The sequence below is a fragment of the Saccopteryx bilineata genome, chromosome 8 (genome assembly GCF_036850765.1).
Source record: "Saccopteryx bilineata isolate mSacBil1 chromosome 8, mSacBil1_pri_phased_curated, whole genome shotgun sequence".
Classification (NCBI taxonomy): Eukaryota; Metazoa; Chordata; class Mammalia; order Chiroptera; family Emballonuridae; genus Saccopteryx; species Saccopteryx bilineata.
Window position 1 is genome coordinate 1,403,038 of NC_089497.1, and position 19,820 is coordinate 1,422,857.

Sequence of the window (19,820 nt, forward strand, 5' to 3'; positions counted from 1 at the left end):
TGGGTCGGGCTCGGTGCCGGAGGCCTTTTGGTGCAGAGAGGATCGATAGGGTCGGAGCGAGTCGCGCTCGCGGTGCCGGTTCTCTGCCTTTCCAGGAGCGGTGCGCGCCTGCTGACGGATGCGCCATCGAAAAAGTAAACTTTTCAATCAATTTCAGCGCCAAAAACTTTCTGCATGTTCGCTGCATTTTATTTATTTATTTATTTATTTATTTATTTATTTATTTATTTATTTATAGAAAGTAGAAACTTTCTAAAATTTAAGATCCCTCCCCCCCTTTTCTACGTTACTGTTATTTCAGGCTTTGGAAAGGAACTGGCCTAGGTGAGTAACAGAGGTCGCCCTTTTTCTTTCTCCTTTGTGTATGTACCCTGTCACATTGTGTGGCTCCTGCGGAGACGTTTTGCCCTGGGGCTGCGGTGTTGGTTACAAGGGGAAGGTTGTGCGGCACACCTTTCTTGAGTAACCTATGGTTTCTGTGAACCATAAACACACACACACATACACGCTGAATATTAGGTTGTTACATTTATGATGTGGGAGGAGGCATATGCATAGAATTAAAACGTTTAGGGAAAAGACATGTTTAGTTCAGGGAGAGAAACCTCATGGAAAGGGAATACAGATAGCCTTTCCCTCCATACCCCCCCCCCCCAGCCCATGATGAATGTTTTAATGGCAGAAATAATATACAGTAGGTTTAGGTTTGAACGCTAGAGACCTTACAGGTCAGAGGTTCAGCTGCTTCAGTTTACAAATGAGAAAACTGAGACCAGCCAGGTTAAATGACTTGCGGTGGCCTCCCCGGAACCCCTCCTTGGCGAAGCTGGGGGGGGCGCGGGGGTGGAGACAGAACCCCACAGTTTTCTGATTTCCAGAGCTCTGCTGTTACTCTCTCTTCACAGTCTGGTTAGATTGTTAAAGATCCTCATCTTTTACACTGTGTGGTCTGGCTGAAGCAGATAGTTATTCCTGCTACTAAACTTTCCAGTAACCTTGTACAGTTCTTTGAAAAGGTATCCTCTCTTAAAAAAAAAAAAAGGATCCCCTCTCCCAACGCTGACCTAACTAACCATTTGCTGGTCTTGACACTGCCTTCCTTCCTTGTCTCCGTCACTTTGGGCCCTTGGGCCAGAATACCTGTGTGCCTCCCTGCGTGAGGTCCTGCCCACAGTGCTGGGAGTAAGGAGTTCAGATGTGACTTCTTCCTAGAAACTTGCTTTGATGACTGTGGCTAGAAAACAGTTCTCCACCTTCTGAATCCTCTAGCGTTGACTGCTACCCTCTGTGCTGCGAGAATTCCCCGGCTTTCGATTTCTGAATTGTTGTATGTCAGCACAGGCCCAGCTTCTCGGCCTGGCCCATGCGAAACCTCTGGGAGGTTCTAGTCTAGACTCAAGACATCCTACCCAGCACCAAGTACAAAGTATATTCTCAGCCACTGTTTGTGGGAGAGAGGATGAGAGGCGTGGATAGTTTGTTTGTTGTTTTTTGTTTGTTTGTTTGTTTTGTATTTTTCTGAAGCTGGAAACGGGGAGAGACAGTCAGACAGACTCCCACATGTGCCCGACCGGGATCCACCCGACACGCCCACCAGGGGTGACGCTCTGCCCCACTAGGGGGCGATGCCCTGCCCCTCCTGGGTGTCGCTCTGTTGCTACCAGAGCCACTCTAGCGCCTGGGGCAGAGGCCACAAAGCCATCCCCAGCGCCGGGGCCATCTTTACTCCAATGGAGCCTTGGCTGTGGGAGGGGAAGAGAGAGACAGAGAGGAAGGAGAGGGGGAGGGGTGGAGAAGCAGATGGGCGCTTCTCCTGTGTGCCCTGGCCGGTAATCGAACCCGGGACTTCTGCACACCAGGTCGACGCTCTACCACTGAGCCAACCGGCCAGGGCCAGTTTGTTTGGTTTTTTTAAGGGATTTGATTGTGTATGTTCTGTAATTTGGGGAAGGCCACCTTGAATCTGTAGCAGGACAGTCGTCCAGTCACACCAGCTTGAAGTGTTGGGGGTCAGAGGTCAAATCATCATGGAGGAGTGTTGCCCAAGGCCTGCCTGCTAAGTGCAGAGTGGAGAGCACAGATTTAGGAAATGGTGTAAAGGGAAAAAGGCATCTGGTGAAAGACCAGATGCAGAGAGGGAAGGACATGCTGAAAATTACTTTAGTTTCAGGCTTGTTGTGTTGGTAACAGGCTGGTCATGCTTTTCTTTTTTATCTGATAAGTACCTCCGATCACGACATTATTTCTTTCTGTTTTTTTTTACAGTGACTGATGTAATTGTCTTATTTCTCATTCTAGGTGATAAGGGCTGGTCTTGAACCCCTCACGATGCCAGGCTTGGCAGTAGTAGACCCTCAATAGTTATTGCATGAGTATATAAGTGTTCTGTTTTGACATGGGGAGGGTGGGCATTTAGTATCTCAGAGCTGTAAGGTACCACATTATCCGCATCATTCCCTCGTTATATAGAGGAGGAATTGAAGTATGCTTAATTAAGCTAGCTCGTGGTGTAGCCGGATCCTCTACTTACATCTCTTCGCTACTAGCCCTATGCTTGTTCCACTGACCCTTACTTTATTTATTTATTTATTTTGAGAGAGAGAGAGATGAGAAGCATCAACTTGTAGTTGCTTTTCCTTTAGTTGTTCATTGACTGCTTCTCATACTGTCTTGACCTGGGCAGGTGCTCAAGGTGAACCAGTGGCTCCTAGCTCAAGCCAGCGACCTTGAGCTTCAAGCCACTGACCTTTGGACTAAAGCCACGGCCTTGGATCATGTCGACGATCCTGAGCGCAAGCCGGCAAGCCCTTGCTCAACCTGGTGACCTCAGGGTTTCCAGCCGGTGCCCCTCAGCATCCTGGGGTCGATGCCCTCTCTATCCACTGCGTCACGACAGTGGTCAGGTGCACGAACCCTTACTTTTTGAGGTGGTTGGCCCCAAGAGGAAGTTGCATTGGCAGCAGGACAGTCCACTTTGAAATATTTTTTTTTTTGTATTTTTTTTTTCTGAAGCTGGAAACGGGGAGAGACAGTCAGACAGACTCCCGCATGCGCCCGACCGGGATCCACCCGGCACGCCCACCAGGGGGCGATGCTCTGCCCCTCTGGGGCATCACTCTGCCGCGACCAGAGCCACTCTAGTGCCTGGGGCAGAGGCCAAGGAGCCATCCCCAGCGCTTGGGTGCCTGGGCCATTTTTGCTCCAATGGAGCCTTGGCTGCGGGAGGGGAAGAGAGAGACAGAGAGGAAGGGGGGGGGGTGGAGAAGCAAATGGGCGCTTCTCCTATGTGCCCTGGCCGGGAATCGAACCCGGGTCCCCCGCACGCCAGGCCGACACTCTACCGCTGAGCCAACCGGCCAGGACCCACTTTGAAATATTTTGTGGATCCAAAGCCCTCGGAGACCAATCCAAAGGGGGAACTTAGTGGCCGAGGGGCAGATGGCTTGTCACTGGAAGAGATGAGGCAAAGGATGGTGGATCTCTTCCAGGCTAAGTGCACAGAGTGAGGAGGGTGTGAGGCGGGGTTTTGGGAATCCGCACGCGAAGGAGTTGAGTCTGGAAGGGTCACCATAGCTGAGGTGGTCGGGGGCAGATGACATCCACAGGCTGGCCCAAAGCCGTCGGACTGAGAGTGTATTTGGGAGAGACAGTCTACACTGTCAGCATGTGGTGAGGGATGGTCGTGTTGTTGATGACCCAGGAACTGTTGAGAGAGAGAGAGAGAGAGAGAGAGAGAGAGTGTTGTGCTCAGACTCTCAGCCTGGAAAAACAAGCCAGAGGGCAACCCCTCAGAACCTCAAATCCCAGTTTGGAATATTTGTTTAGTTGGAACAGGTGTTGCAAATAGCCGTTTTGCAAATCAAAACACAGCCTTCCTATGGCGGGGCACTCAGCATTGAGGGAGCAAGTGGAGGGCATGTCCCCCTCTTCCACCGGCTGTTTCTCATGCAGATACCGAGAGGAGAGCCCTTGAGGGGAGAGACACAGCTCCTGGGGCGAGGGAAGGTTGGCCAGGGAACGCGGGATGACTTTTTTTTTTTTTATCATGTCTTGTGTCAAAATTGATTGGACAGCCACATGTCAACATCACATACTCTTCAAAAAAATGCCGGCCCTGGCCGGTTGGCTCAGCGGTAGAGCGTCAGCCTGGCGTGCAGGAGTCCCAGGTTCGATTCCCGGCCAGGGCACACAGGAAAAGCACCCATCTGCTTCTCCACCCCTCCCCCTCTCCTTCCTCTCTGTCTCTTCCCTTCCCGCAGCCGAGGCTCCATTGGAGTAAAGTTGGCCCCGGGCACTGAGGACGGCTCTGTGGCCTCTGCCTCAGGTGCTAGAATGGCTCTGGTTGCAACAGAGCGATGCTCCAGATGGGCAGAGCATTGCCCCCTGGTGGGCGTGCCAGGTGGATCCCGGTTGGATCCCGGTCGGGGCGCATGCGGGACTCTTGTCTGACTGCCTCCCCGTTTCCAGCTTTGGAAAAATGAAAAAAAGAAAAAATGCCCACGTATTAAAATCTGGAGCTACCTACTACCACAATCCTGGATAAAATGACTCTTATGTAATGTGCTGAAAATAATAATAGTAATATTGGTAACCAGTAGTGAGGAGTCTTTCTCACGGCCAGTGTACTGAGCACTCCATCCTGTGAGATCGATGCAGTTGTTTATTATTCCCATTTTCCAGATGAGAAAACCGAGGCCTGGATAAAAATCCTATCTCTGAGGTCCCACGGTGAGCACGTGGCTGGGCTGAGCTTGGATCCCAGCCCTTCCCGACTCCAGGCACAGAGAGCTTAAATAACTTAATCAAATATCTTTCACAAGATGCAAAACATTACCTGTAGTAAACCCCTAACAGATGCTTGGGCTGCCTCCGCCGAGAAGGCTCCCAGGCTTGGGCTGGTGAAACTCCCAGCATTCTATGAGCCAGACTCCAATCTGAGAAACAACACCACAGTGATGAGTCCTTCTGTTTTCTGTTGTTGTTCTTTTTAATTACTCCACTTAGTCTCTTAGTCTTTCTGTCCTTTTTTTTCTCGAAGCATTCGTGGAGGCTGAGGCAGCAGCTCTTGATCTGGGAGCCCCATAACGCCTGTTCTCTTGGGCTCCCTCCCTCTTTCGGGAGGAACTGGGGTTACAGAGGTGAGTTGGTAGAGTGATCCGGGAGACACATGGAATTGGGGCTGCGTGGGGAACCCTGCGTATGAGCCTAAGGACTCTTAAGGCAGCCAAGTGTCCTTTCTAGTTTTTATGTAATTTTTTATTCTCCTTTAGGCTGGCCAGGTTTGTAAGGACTTTTTTCCCCCTGCCTGCTAGAAGCCCTGGGACATCTGTGAGTCTTTTTTTTTTTTTGCATTTTTTTCCAAAGCTGGAAACAGGGAGGCAGTCAGACAGACTCCCGCATGCGCCCGACCGGGATCCACCCGGCACGCCCACCAGGGGGCGATGCTCTGCCCATCTGGGACGTTGCTCTGTTGCGACCAGAGCCATTCTAGCGCCTGAGGCAGAGGCCACAGAGCCATCCTCAGCGCCCGGGCCAACTTTGCTCCAGTGGAGCCTTGGCTGCAGGAGGGGAAGAGAGAGACAGAGAGGAAGGAGAGGGTGGAGGGTGGAGAAGCAGATGGGCGCTTCTCCTGTGTGCCCTGGCCGGGAATCGAACCGGGGACTCCTGCACGCCAGGCTGACGCTCTACCACCGAGCCAACCAGCCAGGGCCCACATCTGTGAGTCTTGACCCTTACCCTGATCCCAAGCCTTGGGACTGTGGTCCGAGAACCACAGTCCTAGAAGCAAGGAAGGATCCAGACCTGAGCGAGGTCAGGAAGTTCCGGAGTCTGTGCGGACTCGTTGCACTTGGAGGCAGGCGTGTGTAGATAGACACCTCTGATAGGGCCCCAGATCAGGGACAGCTGGTTCAGAGGCAGGGCTAGCGGGTCCCCAGATTGGATCAGTGGCCCTTGGCTGTTGAGGAAATGCTAACCATCCACCCCCACCACCACAGGAGCCTAACATCACCTCTCATGGGACTTGAGAGAGAGAGAGAGAGAGAGAGAGAGAGAGGAGGAAGGGGAGAAAGGTCTTCCCTCCCTGTGCTGTCTGAGCCATCTTTCCTTTTCCTGTTTCTCCTTCCCCTTCTCCTGAGCTGGTGTTCTGCATCCTCCGGGTCTGTGCTCCCAGGAGAGGACAGGCCACCTGCTTCTGGCCTCTGCCCATCGCTCACTCAGGTCACCCGACTCTGTCCCTGAACAAAGCTCTGAATCCATCTGTGATTCCAGGAAGTGGTGGCCGTCAGGGAGAGGGGAGGTGGCCTTCGTGCTACACTCGGGTTTATTGCGTGTCACACGGTTGTACAGCGTGATTCCGGGAAGTGGTGGCCGTCAGGGAGAGGGGAGGTGGCCTTTGTGCTACACTCGGGTTTATTGCGTGTCACACGGTCGTACAGCGTGATTCCGGGAAGTGGTGGCCGTCAGGGAGAGGGGAGGTGGCCTTTGTGCTACACTCGGGTTTATTGCGTGTCACACGGTTGTACAGCGTGATTGCAGGAAGTGGTGCTGACTCAGAAGTCACCTGAGAGTGGTGGCCTGTGTTAACGTGGGTCATCTTTCTTTTCAGCACTGCGATGTATGTCTGAAAGTTCCTGTTTGCCTTTTCTGGGGAGAAGCAGAGAGCACGGCTTCCGTAAAAACGAGGCGCCGCTTAGCAGCCCCGTCCACACCGGCAGGGCGGGAGAGTTGGGGTGATCATGAGCAGGAGAGGTTTTCTTCTATACTTGTTTTATCAGAAGTGTGTTCTTTTCTCTTTTTTTTCTTAAGTGAGAAGTGGGGAGGCAGAGAGACAGATTCCCACATGTGCCCCAACCTGGACCCACCTGGCAAGCCCCTAACCAGGTGATGCTCTGCCCAGCTGGGCCATTGCTCTGTTGTTTGGCAACTGAGCTATTTAGTGCCTGAGGTGGAGGCCATGGAACCATCCTCAGCACCCGGGGCCAACCTGCTCCAACTGAGCTATGGTTGCGAGAGGGAAAGAGAGAGAAAGAGAGATGGAGAGAGAGAGAGAGAGAGAAGGGGAAGGGGGAAGGGTGGAAAAGCAGATGGGTGCTTCTCCAGTGTGCCCTGACCGGGAATCGACCCCGGGATGGGACTTCCACACACCAGGCTGACGCTCTACCACTGAGCCAACCAGCCAGGGCCAGGAGTGTGTTATTTTCTAGCAGACTTACAGATAGTTTGTTCACAGAGTCCAGTTGTGGACGAGGACTTCAGACTTTATAGTCAACTAAATGTTTATGATTTACTCTTTTGAGCAATCCAGAGCTATAAAACTATAAGAGTATTTGGATGATAACTGGTTACATACAGACCTGCCGCCTTAAAAAAAAAATCCAAGGCAACCAACCAAGAAAACAGGAAAGTATGGTGGGGGGATGTCTTAGGAAGGCGGGAGAGGTTTTGTTGGGGTGGGGGGAGGAGGCTTCTTTGTGATAAAAAGCAAAAGGTTTTGGGGAATGGTTGACTGTAAGACTCAAAATATTAGAGGAAACCAGATTTACTTTATTATTAAGTAACTCAATGAATTACATTCTTTAAAGGCCTAGTCCCAGGAAATAAACTCATCTTTTAATAAAAAATTTAAAAAATGAGAAAAGTCCCTACAATTTGTTGGAGAGCCAAGAAGCACAAGCGTTGACCGGTGCTGTCAAAATAGACTCGCATTGAGTTTGAGTCTAAAACATTGGTCAGTGTGTAGAGAAGGATCTGTCAGGTTCGTTACCCCTTGGGCCAAGGTCTCATTGTCTCTAAACCTTCTCCCCAACAATGACCTCCCTTGCGGCGCCCTCCGTACTCAGAAACACCTGCGTTAGCCTATCTCCACAGATCACGACTGTTCCAAGCAGTGCGTGACCATCTATGGCCCAAACCTGATGTTGATCGAGCAATCTGAATGCCTCCGGGAGAAGATACCACCTTTGCTCACACATTGTTCCTCTAACTGGTGTTCAGAGTCTAGATTCAATAGCTAAACTAAGAGAGAAGAGAAGCAGGTTCAGAACGGACTCATTTATAACTTACGATCAAAGGTACAAGTGGACTTTTCGTCTCATCTTTTACTTTGTCATCTTAAATGTTATCTTTTATGGTTATGTTGGTTTCTTCCTTTTCTTTTCCCTCTCTGGATGATATAGACTCACTGTCATTTTATAGATAAAAATCAATGCGCACTAGAACTTTGAGGTTTGATAAATGAGTCTCTAGTTAGGGTTTTAATGCTATTCATCAATAATTTGGTAGAAAGACAGTATCAAGTTAGTACATAATTGAACCTTTAGCTAGATAGATATCAAGTTAGTATTTATAACCATTTTTTGTGTGACAGAGACAGAGAGATACAGAGAGAGGACAGAGAGGGACAGACATGAAGGGAGAGAGATGAGAAGCATCAGTTCTTCGTTGCAGCTCCTTAGTTGTTCATTGATTGCTTTCTTATATGTGCTTTGACTGAGGGGCTCCAGCAGATCAAGTGACCCCTTTCTCAAGCCAGCGACCTTGGACTCAAGCCAGCGACCTTTGGGATCAAGCCAGCAACCATGGGGTCATGCCTGTGGTCACACGCTCAAGCCAGTGACCCCACGCTCAAGCTGGATGAGACCACACTCAGGCTGGCAACCTCGGGGTTTCGAACCTGGGTCCTCTTCATCTCAGTCTGATGCTCTATTCACTGCACCACCACCTGGTCAGGCTATAACCTTTTTAAAAAATATATTTTATTTATTTTAGAGAGAGTGAGAGAGAAAGGCAAGGTGGGGAGGAGCAGGAAGCATCAACTCATAGTTGCTTCTCTTATCTGCCTTGACCGGGCAAGACCAGGGTTTTGAATGGGTGACCACAGCATTCCAGGTCGAATGCTTTATCCGCTGTGCCACCCAGGTCGGGCAGTATTTATAACCTTTTGAGAATATGCCAGCAAGTTTTCAGAGACTCCTGCCTCTTTCCCATGAACATGTCAGCATTCTGTCACTGCGAAGTCCCCCTCTCCTTTCTCTCTCAGGTGTGGGCTCACCGGGACACTCTTGTGGTCCAGGGGATGTCTCCACGAGTGGCCCGGTTCTTGAAGAGTTTTAAGTACTACCAGGTCAGTGGGGTGCCAGGCGGGAACCACGGCGCACAGAAACCGAGTGATGGTTTCTTTTTAGCAAAAGATGTCATGCAGATGAATTAATTTCAGCAAAATAAGAATTGTAGCAATTGGGCCCGGTCCCTTTTCTTACCCTCAAACGGGCCAAGTTAAACCAAGGTCACCGTCAGGCTGAAAGAGGTTATCTAAAGGCTCTGCGTATTTGTTTAGTGGTCGAACAATATGAGCTCCTTCTGGTGATTTAACGTTCAGGTAGCTGGAGTCATGCGTTGGCCCGACTGTGGTCAAGGACTGTGGATGGAGGGAGAGTCAAAGTCTGCCGTTCCGTCTGTGATCCCAGGAGAAGGGAGGCCTTTTCTCTAACTGCAGGTTTGATGATTAAACAAGACATTGGAGGTGAGGGCAGTTGGTAAACTGGGAGGTAAGGAAGTGGTTATAATCCAGTTCTGACTTGGCCGACCTTTCACCGACAAGTGGCCCAGACCTAGAGGCTGGCCTGCCCGGGGGAAGGGTCCTTGGCTTGGAAGTGGCACACGGAACTCAAGTCTGTGTCTTCATATCTGTGTCTTTTTAAAATTTTATTTATTTATTTTTGTGACAGAGACAGAAGGACAGATAGGGACAGGCAGACAGGAAGGGAGAGAGATGAGAAGCATCAGTTCTTTGTTGCAGCACCTTAGTTGTTCATTGATTGCTTTCTCCTATGTGCCTTGACTGAGGGACTATAGTAGAGTGAGTGACCCCTTGCTCGAGCCAGCAACCTTGGGTCCAAGCTGGTGAGCTTTGCTCAAACCTGATGAACCCGCGCTCAAGCTGGTGACCTTGGGATTTCGAACCTGGGTCCTCTGTGTCCCAATCTGATGCTCTATACCAGGGGTCCCCAAACTACGGCCCATGAGTCGCATGCGGCCCCCTGAGGCCATTTATCCGGCCCCCGCCGCACTTCCGGAAGGGGCACCTCTTTCATTGGTGGTCAGTAGAGGAGCACTGTATGTGGTGGCACCACAAAGCGCGGTGTTGCTCACGTGCAGTACTACTTCTGGTGACGCGGGACGCATGCGTCACGGTTTGGGAAGCGCGTCATATTACTTGTTACGGCTAGCAGTGACAAATATGGAACCGGACATTGACCATCTCATTAGCCAAAAGCAGGCCCAGAGTTCCCACTGAAGTACTGGTCAGTTTGTTGATTTAAATTTACTTGTTCTTTATTTTAAATATTGTATTTGTTCTCGTTTTGTTTTTTTACTTTAAAATAAGGTATGTGCAGTGTGCATAAGGATTTGTTCATAGTTCTTTTTTATAGTCCGGCCCTCCAACGGTCTGAGGGACAGTGAACTGGCCCCCTGTGTAAAAGGTTTGGGGACCCTTGCTCTATCCACTGTGCCACCGCCTGCACAGGCCATGTTTTCTTAACTTGACAGCGTGTCAGGACTCTCGGTGTGGGGACCATAGTGATGAGATCAAGGGTCCCTATCCTCACAGAGCTGGTCTAGCCCCAAATCTAGGGTTCTTCCAATTAATCTACTTTTTTTTTTCTTTCACTGACCAGAGGGAATCATTTCTCTGTGACATTTATGTGACTTCTCTCAGTCCTCAATGTATCTTCTGACCACGGAGCCCTTCCAGCGATGTCTGTGTTCCCGGGATGCGTTCAGTGACCGCCCCCCCTAAACCTCAGATGTCACTTGGCAGGACATTGACTGATTTCCACCAGGGACAGAGGGGTCGGGTGTGCCTGTCAGCATTCTTCTTGTTGAGCGGAGGCTTGTTCCACAAGACTGTTTTCTCTCCTCTGCAGACTCCGAGGGGCGTGATTGAGGGAAGGGAGGTGGGCGGGGGTGGGGCCGGGTGGGAGACTTAGTCCTTGTACCCCTGGTTCTTGGTCAGACGGAGGAGGCAGGCCCAGGGGGAGCCCTGTGATAAGAGGGGGTGCTGGGGGAAGGGCAGGATGAAACTTTGGGGGCACACTCATGCTGGGTGGTCAGTTTTGTGCTGTGGGTTGAGGAAGGTGTCAGGGCCTTTGAGCTGAGCTTTGAAAGGACAGTACCAGTTCAACCTACAGAGAGCAGAGGACGGAGCATGCCTGGGGGGGAGGGGGAAGGGTGGGGGGGGTATCGGGAGCAGAAGCCACAGCTGGCCTGTTCAGGAAACGGCAGGTACTTGAACACGTTGTCCAACCTGAGCATGTGTAAGAGTGACCTGGAGAGTTAGCAGATTGCTGGTTCCAACCCAGGATGTCTCATTCTCCCCCCCACCCCCACCCCATTGATTTGAGAGGGGGAGGGGGAGAGGGAAGCATCAACCTGTTCCACTTAGCTGACCCCTTGAGCTGTGCGCTCATTGGTGGTTTCTCCTGCATGCCCTGACCCTGGGGGTCAAGCCACAGCCTCTGACTCGCTGGGTGGACACTTGACCCACTGGGCCACTCTGCCAAGGCAGCATTTCTCCTTTAGGTCTGGGTTGGGGCCAGAGAATTTCCACAGTTGATGATCTGGGAACTCCCAGGCGGCTGGAGTGTAGGGGGTCTGAGATAGGTGGGCTGCTAGAAAGTAATTGTTGTCTTGACATTCTACTATCATCATGAAATGGATGGTTCAGATGGGGATTTTTTGTTTGTTGCTATTTTATTTTATTTTTTGGTGGTGGTGGTTTTTTAATGAGTCTCGTTTACCAAGTGGCGGCTGCTTTGTGCCCATTGTTGTCCTCTGGAAGTTTCTTGTTTGACTCTATTTCAACCCCCCACCCACCCCCTTTCCTGGCCAGTTCTCCCAAGAAACAAGCCCTTGGCTGCTATTCCGTGTTTTGAAACAGCTGCTGTTCCGCCAGCAGCGTTGAGTAGCCCACATCAGTTCTAGGTGACATTAGGAGGTGACCCAAACCAGTTCTGAATGACTAGTTAACCTCCAAGGGAAGGTATTGGGGTTTCATTTTGTTAATCTGGGCGTAAGGTGAAGTTTTCTCAACAAATATGTTTGGAGCAGCTAGAACATACTCGATTGCAGAAGGTTCCTACCGCGCCCTCCGAAAACGTGTGGGTCCTGCAGGAGGGTTAAAAATGCGTGAATTCACGGTCGTATGCGGGGGCGGCTGCTCCCGAGAGCCATTAGGTAGAAACCAAATGTGGGGGAACGGAGAAGGCAGGTTCACTTTCCGTTGTAACAACCAGGGCGGGGGCGGCCGAGTTCAGGGGGTGATGGTTTATGCTGACTCCTGGTCTCTCATGCCAGCGATTTTCAACCTTTTTCACCTTGTAAACTAATTACTAAAATTCTGCAGCATGCCAAAAAATGTTTTTGTTTTTTCTTTTTTGCTCATCTCACCCCTCCAAAAAAAGTATAATTTCGATTCATTCCCACCGGACAGCTATTGTTGTATTGGCTGTTGTCATTTTTTACTTGACAATAGAAGGGAGAAGAAGTCGGTGCCCCTGACTAAAGGGTCAGGTATTGCATGTTTTAAAAGTTCTTGTGGCGGACCGGAAGGGAGAGAGAGATGAGAAGTATCAATTCATAATTGTGGCATGTGAGTTGTTCATTGATTGCTTTCTCCTATGTGTCTTGACTGGGGGCTTCAGTTCTTTAAGGGCATCTTAACAACTGATGGGTGTGAAGTGGTATCTCATTGTGGTGACATACCTTTTCGTATAACATTTTATATTTTAGAAAAGCTTTGATTTTACAGAGAAATTGAGCAGAAAGTACGGAGTTTTTGTGAACCCCCTCTGACCCACAGTTGACCCTGTGATTGATGCTTTACGTCAGGGTGGTGCTTTTGTTATAATTCATGTACCCATATTGCTGTATTATTCTTGACTAAAGTTGATTCCTATATTCTTAGGTTGTTGTTTTTCTAATTAATTTTTTTTTTGAGAGAGAGAGAGAAACATGAACTTGTAGTTGCGTCACTTAGGTGTTCATTGATTGCTTTCTCATACGTGCCTTGCCCAGGGGGCTCCAGCCAAGCCGGTGACCCCTTGCTCAAGCCAGTGACCTTGGGCTTCAGGCCAGTGACTGTGGGATCATGTTGATGATTTCATGCTCAAGCTGGTGAGCCTGCACTCAAGCCGGATGAGCCCGGGCCCAAGTTGTTGGCCTCTGAGCTTTGAACCTGGGACCTCAGCGCACCAGGCTGATGCTCTCTCCCCCGCACCACTGCCGGCCAGGCTTCCAGAGTATTCTGGATGTTGTACATTGTATCCTTTATTTCTGACTGGTTCCTCTTTATAGTTTCCTTGTGTTTTTTTTATGCTTGGTATCTCTTTGATAAAGTTCTCTCTTTGTTCCTTGAGCATCCATGTAACCATTACTTTGAACTCCATTGCTGATAAATTGCTTACCTCCATTTTATTTAGCTCTTTAGATTCCTCCTGTTTTGTCATTTGTTACTTGTTTCTTTTTCTCCCCCTTTGGCTGCCTCTCTGAGTTTGTTTCTATGTAGCAGCTAGGTTTCCTGCTGGTCCCAGTCTTCATGGGGAAGACTGGGGGAGGCTGCCAGCTGACTTACGTGGGGTGGCGGGTGTTCTGTTGGGTCCAGGGGTGCAGTCTCCTTGGTCACCTGAGCTGGGTGCTCCCAGAAGGCCCCTTGTGTGGGGTTTGTGGGCCCTGCTGTTGGGGCTGAGTCTTGTTTGTTCTTGGCTCATTGTGCATGAGATCGACCCTCCTGCTGGCTGACTGTGGGGCTCTACCCTGATCACCACAGGTGAACCGCTGGGCAGGTGCTGACCATGGGAGCCGAATGCGCCTCCGCTGGGTTTGGTGCCCGACAAGATCTCCCTTTGGCTGTGCTGCTGGGAAGCTAACTGGACGCTGCTCTGGTGTTGTCTGAAGCTGGCCACTGGGTCTGTTGGTTCTGGGCCTCTTAGGAGGGCACTGGTGCAGAGCAGTGTAGGACGCTGATGGTGACTGGCCCGCGGCAGCCTGTTTGGATCCACAGTTTGTAGGGGCCTCTGCTGGGCTCAGGGGCTTGTGGGAAGGACCAAGGTGCCCACTGAGGCTGGCTCTGACCAGCACTGGGCCCATGGGCAGGGCAGTAAGAGTCCCAAGGTACCCCGACCCACCTCTGCTCACTGAAAGCGCCTCTGGTGGAGACAGGGAGGATGGGGCTGGCGGAGCTCCCCTGAGGACAAGGGGCTGATAAGGCTTCAGAGAAGGTGGTGGGTTGTGGCCCCACCCCTGAGCCACAGGTCTGAGTCTGTGAAGCTGCTGGCAGTCGGGTGGGCGGGGTCCCTGGAGAACGGAGGCTGGGTCTGCCGGCTGACGGGAGAGTGGTTCTACCGAGTCTTTCATGAGGGGGAAATGCCACTCAGAGTCATGGGAGGGGTAACTCCCATGTGGGAATGGCCCCTGCCTCGAAGCCAGACAGCTGCGTCACTGTCACCTGCTGAGTCTGTCCAGACCTCTACTCCCTGGCCAAGGCCCCTGACTCCTCAGCCAGGCCTGATCTCTTCAGGGTGGGGTGAGAGGGAGATCCGAGGGTGGGGACGTTGCCCTCCTCCAGGCTAATGCCTGATGGAAGGGCGTGATCCACCTGAGAAAGACGGTGACTTCAGTATTGGAGAACAACTCAGCACAGGGGTCCTGGTGGCTGTCCCCCACCGTGTCTGTCCCCAGAGCCACGGACCCCTGATTCTCTACTCAGGCACCTCGAATCGACTCAGCCTCCCTCCGCCAGAGCCCAGGGTACATGACTGTGCATGGGGTTTTGTGCGTTGGCCCTTTAAGAAGGTGCCGGCATCTCTGTGGACGCCTGTCTTTCTCTGGTGGACAGAAACCTCGCCGCTTTTCACAGCAGAATGCTGTGGGGTGCTCCTCCCCGGCTGTGGGGTGCTCCTCCCCGGCTGTGGGGTGCTCCTTCCCAGCTGTGGGGTGCTCCTCCCCGGCTGTGGGGTGCTCCGGGGGTGCTCCTCCCCGGCTGTGGGGTGCTCCTCCCCGGCTGTGGGGTGCTCCTCCCCGGCTGTGGTGCTCTAGGGCTGAGGAGCCCCACTTGGAGTTTAGGCTCCATACTTCCCAGTGGGAGCCCCCCCACACCCACAGCTGAGCCGTTCCTCAAACCTCAGCCACCCCACTGCTCGTGGGAGGGGGCCAGCCCTTTCTGCGTCTCTGCCCTTCCTGCCCGGCCCCGTCTGGCTTCTTCTGGGACTCCTTGGTTATAGGACCCCTCTCCGTGCCGTCTGGAGTCGGTTAATCGGGGTGATGGTTCTGACGTGCCCCTGTACCCCCAGTTCGGTCCTGGGGGGAGGTGTGTGTAACACCCACCTGCTCTGCTGCCATTTTGGATGCTCGAGCTTACTTTGGAGACTGTCATCCCCTCTCGGCTCAGGGTAAAGCCAAAAGCATATTTGTCACTGCTTTCAAGGCAGCCGAGAAGATTGTTTTGCTTATAATAAAACACAGTTAATAGAAATTCAGATTTGCTTCGGGGAGACCTGTCCCTGTCACGGGGCCACGAGAGCCCAGCGTCCAGTGAGCGCTTCTGCCTCCACCAGCTCTGCTGACCTTCACAGACGCCCGACGGGGGGAGGGGCTGAGAGGCTCAGAGAGGCCCTGTCACTCGACTCACACAGCGGGGCGGAGCTGAGCTGAGAACTGAACCCGGGGCCGTAGACTTTGATAGCCTGCAGTCTGTCAGGCAGCACGGTTTCCTGTGAATTTACATCAGGAGTGGATCGAAGGACATCGGCTTCAATCCTTATCTTACTGAACATTTTCCCTGCCAGCCAGAAGAGACAGCATGTCTGTGTTCAAGACCACAACAAAATCAGTCAGTCCGATTAGCGGCGTACTTGCTGACTGTAACAAAGGGAAACTGAGCCAGCTCTGCCCAGGGCGCTGCACCATCATGACTGTCTGCCGAGCAGTAACTCCACTGCTGAAGCCCAGGGCTGGTTTGCTCAGTGGGTAGAGCATCAGCCTGGCATGTGGACGTCCTGGGTTCAATCCCCAGTCAGGACATAGAGGAGAAGCGGCCATCTGCTTCTCTCCCCCCCCCTTCTCTCTCTTCCCTTTTGCAGCCAGCGGCTCGGTTGGTTCGAGTGTGGCTCTGGGCACTGAGGACAGCTTAGTTGGTCCGAGACATCAGCTTCAGATGCTAAAAATAGCTCAAGGCCTGGCCAGTTGGCTTAGTGGTAGAGTGTTGGCCCAGTGTGTGGAAGTCCCAGGTTCAATTCCCAGCCAGGGCACACAGGAGAAGCACTCATCTGCTTCTCCACCCCTCCCCCTCTCCTTCTTCTCTGTCTCTCTCTTTCCTTTCCGCAGCCAAGGCTTCACTGGAGCAAAGTTGGCCCGGGCGCTGAGGATGGCTCCATGGCCTCTGCCTCAGGTGCTAGAATGGCTCCAGTCGCAACAGAGCAACAGCCCAGATGGGCAGAGCATTGCCCCCTAGTAATCATGCCTGGTGGATCCTGGTCAGGTGCATGTGGGAGTCTGTCTCTCTGCCTCCCCGCTTCTCACTTCAGAAAAATACAAAAAAAAAAAAAAAAAAGAAAAGAAATAGCTCGGTACACGAGCATGGGCCCCAGACTGGTGTTGCCAGGTGGGTCCCAGTCAGGGCGCCTGTGGAAGTCTGTCTATCTCCCCTCCTCTAACTTAAAAAAAAAAAAGAAAAGAAAGTGAAGCCGGAGAGCCATAAAGCAGGAAAGGAAGTGTGAGGATGAGCAAAGGATCCAGCTGAGGCTGGTCAGTGGTGACATCACTCCCTGCATGTCTCCGTCAGCTCTTACGTCCTTCTGATAAATGAGTGGCATGAAGGATTTGGTGTCTAACATTTACCTTTGAATAGAATTAAATGTGGAAATAATCTGTGAACGCCCTTGAGATGAAATAATCAAGATCCTGTCTGAGGAAGGTTTGGCGAAAGTTCCTACTTCTTCAGCAGATGCTGGCTAAGGGTCTCTGCTGGTTGGTCCCAGACGGATAGGAGGTTTCTTCCCGGTCAGACTTTCTTTAGACATCAGGATAGGGTTAAGCTATGTACATATGTTGCAGTCACAAATTAGTGCTGGGGTCTCCGTGGGCTTCTTGTTCATGTAGACACCAGTGTGCGTGGGCTGGTCTGCATGCAGGGGGTTCTACCTGCAGTGTCTCGAGAATCGAGTGGTGGTGATTTTGTCGTTTTTACACGGGGCTTACAGACGGTCTTCGCAGGGATGGGGGAGCCGGAGAATGGGATGCTGGAAGTTTGGTCCTAGAGGGACCGGAGTCATGCCTACTCACAGCTCATTGGCTGGAACTAATCAGGTGACCCTGCTGGACCTGAGAGAGAACAAACACATGGCTGTTCCATGAACAACAAACTCCTCTGCCTCCCCTTCTTTGGGGCTAAAGTAACGGGTTAGTTTGCCAAACCAACAGAGAGGAAACACAAAGACAGTTCCAGCAGGGACGGGAAGTGTACGGGAATAGTTAATAACTATTTAAATTAATTCCAGTGCGGGACTGGGATTTGATCTCCAAGCTAGACATCCTCCAGTTCTGTCCACTGGGCCGTGTCTGAAGTTGTGTCCACACACTGGAACCGTCACCATGCTGACAGCTCTCCGTGAGACTGGGGCTGTCCCTGTACCTCCCTGCACGAGCGACTCCCGGGTTGAGGGCGGCACTCTGGACCTCGTTTAGATTACCGTGAGACCTCATGTTGGCTGTGATTTGGACACACACACAAACATGTACATACATGTGATTTAAGACTTTGCAAACTTTGTAGCCACTTCTAGAAATGAGTTTATGGTGAACTCGGGCCCCAGGGTGTGTGTGTGTGTGTGTGTGTGTGTGTGTATGTGTGTGTATTTTTTTTTTTGTATAAATGCTTTTTCCAAACTGATTTTCTTCAGTTGCATTTCCGTGATGCAGAGCTCCCATGGGAAGTGCAGAACTCCTCTTTAACTTGTCTTCAGTATCTGCCCTTTTCCACTCTCTTCACCGTGACCTTAAATGACACCTTTAGAACGAGAGCGGCCGCAACAAAGACCCTCGTTGGGTTACACAGACGCGAGCAGTTCTCTCTTGTTCTCTGTTTGAAAAGGGCTCTCTGTCACTCGAGAGCAGTGATCTTTAGGACATGCCGGAGCCCCGCCTTGGGCTCGCTATGCTGGTGCCCTGTTCTTTCATCACATGGTTGCTGAACACATGGGCCAGGCGCTGAGCTCTGCCCCTGCAGTCCTTGTCCTCGTGGAAACAACAGGGTAGACCAAGCGTCAGCGCACGTTTTCTGTATCGAGACAGGCAGTAAGTATTCTGGGCTTCGTGGGCCAGGTGGTCTCCGGCTCAGCATCTGAGCTCGGCTCTTGTAGCCCCAACAGCAAACACATGTAAGTGGACGAGCCTGGCTGTGTTCCGGGAAGCGTTACTTATGGCCATGAACATTACAGTGTCAATTTCTTATACTTGTTACATGTCACAAACGATCACTCTTGAATTGTTTTCAACGGTTGAACTGTGCAAAAACCACGCTTAGTTCACAGGTCAGGTCCAAGCAGACTGTCTGTCGGCCAGACTTGGCCTGTGGCGCTGAGGTTGCTGATGACCCCTGTCCCAGAAGCAGCGCTGAATGGTGTTAGAGTCGCACAGTAGAGACAGTGCCTTCCTGAGTTATTATTCAAGTTCAGTGTTTCCACGTAATTCCCTCCAGCTTCTTTCTTCAATAAGCAACTTTCCACCAGTTACTGGCGAATGTCATCTGTGCAAATTATGTATAATTTTGCATGACATGTACATTTTAACATGCAATAGTCACATTTATATATTATGCAAAATACATAATGTACGTGGGAGCACATACATATATATTACTATTGGGGACCACAAATTTTATGAAAATCACAAATCACCAATACATACTCAAAATAATGCCTAACATCTGTTGAGCACCTCTTCAATTTCAGGTTCTTTTCTAAGCTCCTTGCTGTTTATTTTAATTGACCCTTTCCCCAGACTCTCTGAAGTTGATATCATCATCATCATCTTCAATTTTTGGCAGTGAGAAGATGGATTTAGAATGACGTACCCAAGGTTAAAAAGCAGAGTATGGGCCCTGGCCGGTTGGCTCAGTGGTAGAGCGTTGGCCTGGCGTGCAGAAGTCCTGGGTTCGATTCCTGGAGCAAAGATGGCCCGAGCGCTGGGGATGGCTCCTTGGCCTCTGCCCCAGGCGCTAGAGTGGCTCTGGTTGCAACAGAGCGACGCCCCAGAGGGGCAGAGCATCGCCCCCTGGTGGGCAGAGCATTGCCCCTGGTGGGCGTGCCGGGTGGATCCCGGTCGGGCGCATGCCGGAGTCTGTCTGACTGTCTCTCCCCGTTTCCAGCTTCGGAAAAATACAAAAAAAAAACCCCCAAAAAAACAGAGTATGTATTCATTCCCAAGAATTCTGACTCCAGAGCCATGCACCTCCTGGTGTGTTTGCTCTGCCTTCCTGGGTACTGAAATAGATGTTTTGTAATTTTTTTTTTTTGTATTTTTCTGAAGCCAGAAACGGGGAGGCAGTCAGACAGACTCCCGATGCACCCGACCGAGATCCACCCAGCACACCCACCAGGGGGCGATGCTCTGCCCATCTGGGGCGTCGCTCTGTTGCAACCAGAGCCATTCTAGCGCCTGAGGCAGAGGCCATGGAGCCATCCTCAGCGCCCAGGCCAACTTTGCTCCAATGGAGCCTCGGCTGCAGGAGGGGAAGAGAGAGACAGAGAGGAAGAAGAGGGGGA

The 19,820-nt window shown here is 51.3% G+C and overlaps 1 protein-coding gene across 1 annotated transcript in view; it reads left to right on the forward strand.

Moving 5' to 3' along the window:
* PLS1 (plastin 1) overlaps nucleotides 1-19,820 on the forward strand; it is a 114,035-nt gene that overhangs the window by 485 nt on the left and 93,730 nt on the right. The gene's annotated exons all lie outside the window — the stretch shown is intronic.